At 40.7% G+C, this 6869-nt stretch overlaps 1 long non-coding RNA gene across 3 annotated transcripts; it reads left to right on the top strand.

The window, feature by feature from the left end:
• Positions 1 to 244: 244 nt before the first annotated feature.
• Positions 245 to 4400, top strand: LOC119288863. 3 transcript variants are annotated; one of them, XR_005141318.1, is made up of 6 exons: positions 245 to 980; positions 1876 to 2286; positions 2374 to 2472; positions 2618 to 2710; positions 3813 to 3969; positions 4224 to 4400. It is a non-coding gene; the product is annotated as an uncharacterized LOC119288863 (long non-coding RNA). The 3 variants fall into 3 exon arrangements; XR_005141317.1 differs by lacking the exon at positions 4224 to 4400 and adding an exon at positions 3316 to 3432 and having other exon boundaries at positions 3813 to 3848; XR_005141319.1 differs by lacking the exon at positions 3813 to 3969.
• The last annotated feature ends 2469 nt before the right edge of the window (positions 4401 to 6869 follow it).

Genomic DNA, 6869 nt, shown 5'->3' with positions numbered 1-6869 from the left:
ACGCAGGCCGGCGGCGAGGGCCATGGCGGCTGTGGGATTGGGGGTCAGGGGTGGGAGGTGGGGGTTGACCGGGATGTGGGCCAAGGGAACGAGTTTTTTTCTTTTTCCTCGCGGTCGTGTAATCGGTCCGTCGAGCCTATATAGGGCGCCGGGGTAACAACATATTATTATGTTACCCCTCGCCCCTATAAGGGCACGACGAACATACCATAGTAGAAACTTCCCGACCAACCCCAACCTACCCACCTCCTTCCGCCGGAGGCAGCCGTCGCGGGCGAGCGAGCGACGGCGGTAGCCGGAGCGAGGGAGCCCGCGGCGCAGTGACTGGCCGCTGACGGATCCACCTCCTTCCAATCTCCGATTCCCCACACCTGTCGCCGTACTTCTCCTCATTTTCTCCCGATCAAGAGCGCCGATGACCTTGCTCTTCTTCCTCCTCCAGACCAAATGTGTCACCAGTCCCGCTCCTCTTCCTCCTCCTGGCATGCGCGCCGCCACCCCGCACCTCCTTCCTCCTCCTGGCACGTGCGCTACCATCCCCGCGCCTCCTTCCTCCTCCTGGCACCCATGCCTCCTTCCTCCTCCTAGCACCCGTGCCGCCGCCCCTGCACCTCCTTCCTCCTCCTAGCACGCGCGCCACGGCCGCACTTCCTTACTCCTCCTGCCATGCGCGCCGCCGCCCTGACCTTCCCTGTCGCACTCTCCTCCCAGGCTCCTGCCGCCGCCCCGACCACATCTCCACCAGCTCCGGCCACCGCCGCGCCGCATCTCCCCCAACTCCCACACCGCGCATCTCGTCCTGGTGGGGCTTCATAACCACAGTACCGGACCACCCCAGGCCATTCAACGCCACCAACCCGGTCCGTTCATTGCAGCAACACCCAGGATCTGGCTACCACCATGTCGTTCCCACAGTGATGTTCGATGGAGCACCTCGTCTCTCTCCTGCTGCAGGGAGGCCCACCTACTGCACTATGGAGGTAAGATTCTTTCCTCTAGATTTCTTCTGGCGTCCAAAAATGTTATTTGATTTTTCCATGAAAAAATGAGGCACCGAATATGTCTCTTTGTTCTGCAAGTGAGCTATAAAAAATAAAAATGTGGCAAATTAGGTAGAGATTAAATATCCCCCGAAGCACATCGTCGGTGTCCATGAGCGGGGCTCCCGTGGATGGCTGGATCCTGTCGGCGGCGTCGATAGCATCCACGAGCGCGAGCACCCCACATCCGGCGTGAGCAGCTCCTGAAGCTATTTCCTTAACATTGCTACAATTCTGAATTTATGGTTGAGTCCTACTAGTACTGATGAAATATAGAATTGAGTGGAAAATTTAGTTGATTCCTGAGACCTTGACTAGATTTCCTACAGATATGGTTCAGGGTTTAGGATGCTGTAAAACAATTATATACTTCTAGTTGCTGCTTCCTGCCACTAATGAATTATGCAAGTTCAAAGAGTACCGCATGACAAAATAAAGAAGTATTGTATGGCAAGCTCAGAATTTTGGTATCGTGAGAAGTGTTATTTTTGGATAGTATTTTGTACGATTCATTTGTTCATCTTCAGAACTTAGAAATATTAAGTCTACTTTTTTTCTATGATGAAGGTACAAATGAGCTCCACTAGAATTGGTAACTGGTGGAGATCATTCATGTTGATTACTTTTGACAAGAATAATAGTCCGCTAGAGAATTTTCTCAAGATTAGATAGGAGTGAAAAAACTAAAGGTTTGGAAGTGATGGTAAAAACTGATACATCAAATTTAACATTCTCTTATTTTTGTTCTATTATTTTATTTTAGTTTTGGTGTCTGAATTTGTGGATATATGAGCAGGCCCCAATATTTATTTCTTCAATTCTCTTCTGCCGTCAGGTCGCGACCTCTTCCTTCTGTAGGTCACCGCCTCCTGCTTCTGTAGGCCGTGCCCCATCCCCCGATTCCCGCAGCAGACATGTCGTTCACCGCCGGCACCACAATCTGTTCATTGCCGACAACCGAGGCCGTTCAACGACGCAACGACGAGATCTAGCCTTCCCCCTTCCTCTTTACATGTATCTTTGTATTCTGTTTCAGTTCATCTACGTGTCGATCATAAGTTTGATTTCATCTGTGTTTCCATGTTATTCCTGTATAGTACAATGGGTATTTGTATTTAGTTCAGTTCATCTACTTGCCGATTGTAAGTCCAATTACATATGTTTTTCCATGTTCATCATACAGTATGAGAAGATTTGTAGATGCACAACAGAGTTTGCAGACTGCCATGTTAAACAATGTCAACAGGTTGGACATACTCCCTCTTTTGTGCATAGAGGAACCTCTTTTGTCGATTAATTTAAGGTGCTTTTATATTACAATTTTGGTGCACAGGCAACAAGCAGCAAGGGAAAAAGAAGAGCAAGATTGACATCAGTAGTCAAAAATAATAGAACATCAGTTCTAAAATTCCCCGCGCATTAGTACACCTATGTATTGCTTCTGCGATTTCCAAATATGGTTACAGTTGTTGCTTCGATTTTGCTGTTGATGTACATAGTTTGTGAAGAGAATATTTTGTAATTCATTTTGCCGATGGAATGAATTACTAAAAGTTCAAATTTGCTAATTTCTGCAGTTCTGGTTCTCTAGATTGGTCTTGGTACAGGATACATCTTAAGCTTGGTCTTGGTACAGGATACATCTTAAGCTGGAGTTCGTCGCTAAGCAGGTTGTATTATGTAAAGTTCAAGTTTTTTGTGTGTGATGCAGTATAGCTCAACTACATTTTGTTACTTATTTACTTTTAAATTGCTTACTGGATGTTGAACTAATTCTCTGCCTTCTCCATCACTTACGTGGTTTCCTATTTGCTTGAGCTATTGTACTCATGTATATTTCAAAAATACTAAGAAACATGGCTATCAATTATCTTATACACAAAAGTTTTGGGACTTGATCTATTGTACTCATGTATATGTCTAAATAGGACCAAATTTTGCATGTTTTCTGCTTGTATGTATGCGGTTGAACTATTTAGCTATTGAGCGAATTTTAAACTTTCTATGTGAAGGTTCAATCAAATTCATTTTCGTAGCTATGAGGTTGAGCCAATTTTCTCGGCTACTGAAACCGATCATTTGATAGGGAACTCAAAAGAAATAACATATACGAGCATACATGAAGTTCAAAAGTTCTGGTTCAGGGAAGTAGACATCCTGCAATTTTTGGGAATTAGTAGTTCACCTTTGCTAAGTGTAGCAAGTTCTCTGGTTGCAAAAATTAATTCACTTTGCAAAAACTCTGGAGGTCAACAATTTCTTTTGTTTGTTGTAGATGGAGATGTGTGTATGTATACATGTGTTCTGGAGATAGGAGAACTTATCTGGTGGTGTGTGTGTGCTGCTGCATCCTCTTCTAGCCGCTCTAATTCACACCTTCAGTACAACTTCTGTATGCCCTCGTGTTCACGAATCTTGTAGTACTTTTTTCCATAAAAATCTTGTAGTACTATGTAAAGCAAGCGTGTCCAACACATAGTTTAGGTGTCGCGGTAGTACTCACTGTTGATGGTGGCCTTCTTTTGTGCCGCTACTATTTTGCCACCTAGAGTGGTTCTTCTACTACTTATCATGTTGATAAAACCTCGCGAACAGTACATCTATTTGATTAACGATTCTGTAGGGAGAAAAAGTTCATCAATGTACAATCTCTAATATCAATATACCAAAACTTTTTGTTTAGTAGTTGGTACTGCTCAAGTTTATTTCTTGATGTACACATGATGTCCAAATTCTTCTTTCAATTCGGTTCAATTTATAAATTTCATTCAGTTCAGCGAGGTGGAGATTGGGGCACGGTGGAGTGTGACCGTGTGTGTGCAGACGGCCCGCCGCAATGTCATAGTTGGATGCATTTCATAGTTGGATGGCTACTGATCTCTCTAAAACCTTGGGAGCAGTTCTTGCATTACTAGTCCAACCATACTAGGTAAAACTGAATGTACCTAGCTAGTTCAATAACATAATCTCCTTGTGCAAAAAGGTAGTTTAAAAGGTCGAACTCACATCTGCTTCGGAATGTCGCACAAAAAATATTTATCTGTATTTGTCTTCTTCATGTTGAATTATTTTAAGTAAAACAAAAATAGCTCACTTTTGTGACTTTCATCATTTGAATATCTACATGCCTCATGTTCGAACTTTCAATTTGTTTAAAACTAAATTGATGGTGCTCTTTTTCAGGGCTGGGGGAGAAGGCAGAACCTCTGGGTGCATGATGGAAAAAATTGCAAGTTCTTGTTTGGATGTTCAGCATACCCTTCTCTCATTTCATTTATGTTCAGGATAGCAGGTGCATGATGGAAAATTGTGTATCATGTAGTTCTTGTTTATATGTCGTGCTAGTTCAAAAATTGTCGATTTTGCCACTAGAGAACACGTTGGTTGCATTGTTTTTCCAATGTGACGTCCCTTTGTATATTAGGAGTATTGTTATTGTTGCTCTGCATGCAAATGAATTAGCTTGTCCTGCTAAGATGAGGATGTTTGTGCCTGAGTCTTGAACTTTAAGAGGTCAGGGGAGATGAATAATTTCTGTCATATGAAAGTACAAAAAGGTTTGAATTAAAAATATTGATCAGTACGAGTTAAAAACACCGACCAGTTCAAAATAAAAAGAAAATGCTAAGATGGGGATGTTTGTGCCTGAGTCTTGAACTTTAAGAGGTCAGGGGAGATGAATAATTTCTGTCATATGAAAGTACAAAAAGGTTTGAATTAAAAATATTGATTAGTACGAGTTAAAAACACTGATCAGTTCGGAATAAAAAGAAATTGCTAAGATGAGGATGTTTGTGCCTGAGTCTTGAACTTTAAGAGGTTAGGGGAGATGAATAATTTCTGTCATATGAAAGCACAAAAGGTTTGAATTAAAATATTGATCAGTACAAGTTAAAACCACGATCAGTTTGGAATAAAAATAAATTGCTAAGATGAGGATGTTTGTGCCTGAGTCTTGAACTTTAAGAGGTCAGGGGAGATGAATAATTTCTGTCATATGAAAGTACAAAAGGGTTTGAATTAAAAATATTGATCAATACGAGTTAAAAATGATGATCAGTTCGGAATAAAAAGAAATGGTCAGTTTGAATTAAAAAGGAAACACACATATAAATTCAAGTACACAAATTTGGTGCCAATAAAGTTCGCATCAGTTCGAGAGGCACGAAAAAGAAAATTTGGTGCCAATAAAGTTCGAGGGAAAAAACAACTTCAGAAGGAAACATGAGAAGCTCACAAATTAATTCTGTGACATTGACGTCCAAGTTCTACAACTGATCCGTACAAACAAAAACGATGGTCCGTTCTACAAAGGAAGATTGGTTTAATTAAAAATATTGATCAGTACAAGTTAAAAACGGTGGTCCGTTCGGAATAAAAGAAATGACAAAAATTCAGATTGTAAAAGTTCAAGCAAAAGGAAACCCCATGCAATTCAAATGGTAAAAGTACAAGTCATAAAATAAGAAAAGTCCAGAACATCGTTGTCAAAAAATGTTTAGTTCAAAAAAAGAATAAAAAACATTTTCTTTTTGAGAAAAATATCATTCGGTTCGATGATATAAACCATGCAAGTACAGGGCCGACGATACAATGACATTCAGTTCAACAATATAAACCATGCAAGTTTAGGGCTAGGATACAATAAACCGTTGAAAATTTACAACAAAAATATTACCCAAAAAACAGAGGAAAGTCTAGTTAGTGAAAACACGCTTAGTACAAACCCATGCAAGCATCAGTACACGTACCTTTTTCAAAACCATTTAAAATTACTCTACAAAAAATAGCTCAGTACAAACATACACATATATCAGTACGACTACTCTGTTTTTCAGACGAGAAAACAGCAGGATCCGTCATGCCGTATTCAAGATTACTCTTAAACGGGTGCGAAGTAGAGAAACCATCGAACATGACTAAGTTTCGCATTTTCGATAGCTATCCGACGGTATATAATTTGCCCCATTTCGACAAACTTTAAAAAAAATCGTGTTCAAAACCAATTTTAACTGTATTTGAATTCGTATTTAAACCGTAAGGAATTAGAAAAAACTTTCTATATGCAAAAGTTGCGCATTTTCTATAGCTTTCCAACTCCGTGTCATTTGCGTCAATCCGACAAACTGTTTGCAAAAAACAGTGAAAAAACGTTTCGCCCAGAATTTCACCGTTTTTCAAATTACTTTTAAATCATATAGAATTTGAAAAATAGTAGATATATGGAAGATGCGGACTTTCACAAGCTTTCCAACGCCATCTCATTTGCTCAATTCCAACAAACTGTTTGAAAATTAAGTCCAAAATACGATTCGCATTTTCGGTTTTGAAAAAAAATATTTTTTAAAAACTGCTCTTAAATCATAATTGTTTGCAGAAACAAATTATAAGATTGTAATGTGGATGTCAAGAGGTTTCCAACGATATGATACACGCCCCGTTTCGACAAAAAAATGCAAAAAAAATTGAACTAAAGAAGATGATTTTTAATAGCAACAGAAATCATGAGTTCAACCGCTCGAATTTCATCAGTTCAACCGCTTGAATTCATCAGTTCGAATAGGGTAACAGAATAATATTCTGTTATATATATATATATATATATATATATATATATATAGGCCCGACAACACTATTCTAATCCTAGGATCGGAATAGCTATTTGGATCACGCGGCGCGCTATATAGGCCCGACAGGGCCCTCCCGAACTTCCGAACCCGGGCGGTGACAGCAAAAAATAAAAAGGCCACCCCACCCCCCGCTTCCCTCCCCGATCCCCCACCTCCCGCCCCCAATGGGGGATGCGCCCGCCACCCTATCCCCAACCGA

Source organism: Triticum dicoccoides, chromosome 4A (genome assembly GCF_002162155.2).
Source record: "Triticum dicoccoides isolate Atlit2015 ecotype Zavitan chromosome 4A, WEW_v2.0, whole genome shotgun sequence".
Lineage (NCBI taxonomy): Eukaryota > Viridiplantae > Streptophyta > Magnoliopsida > Poales > Poaceae > Triticum > Triticum dicoccoides.
This window is presented reverse-complemented; position numbering and strand designations above follow the sequence as displayed.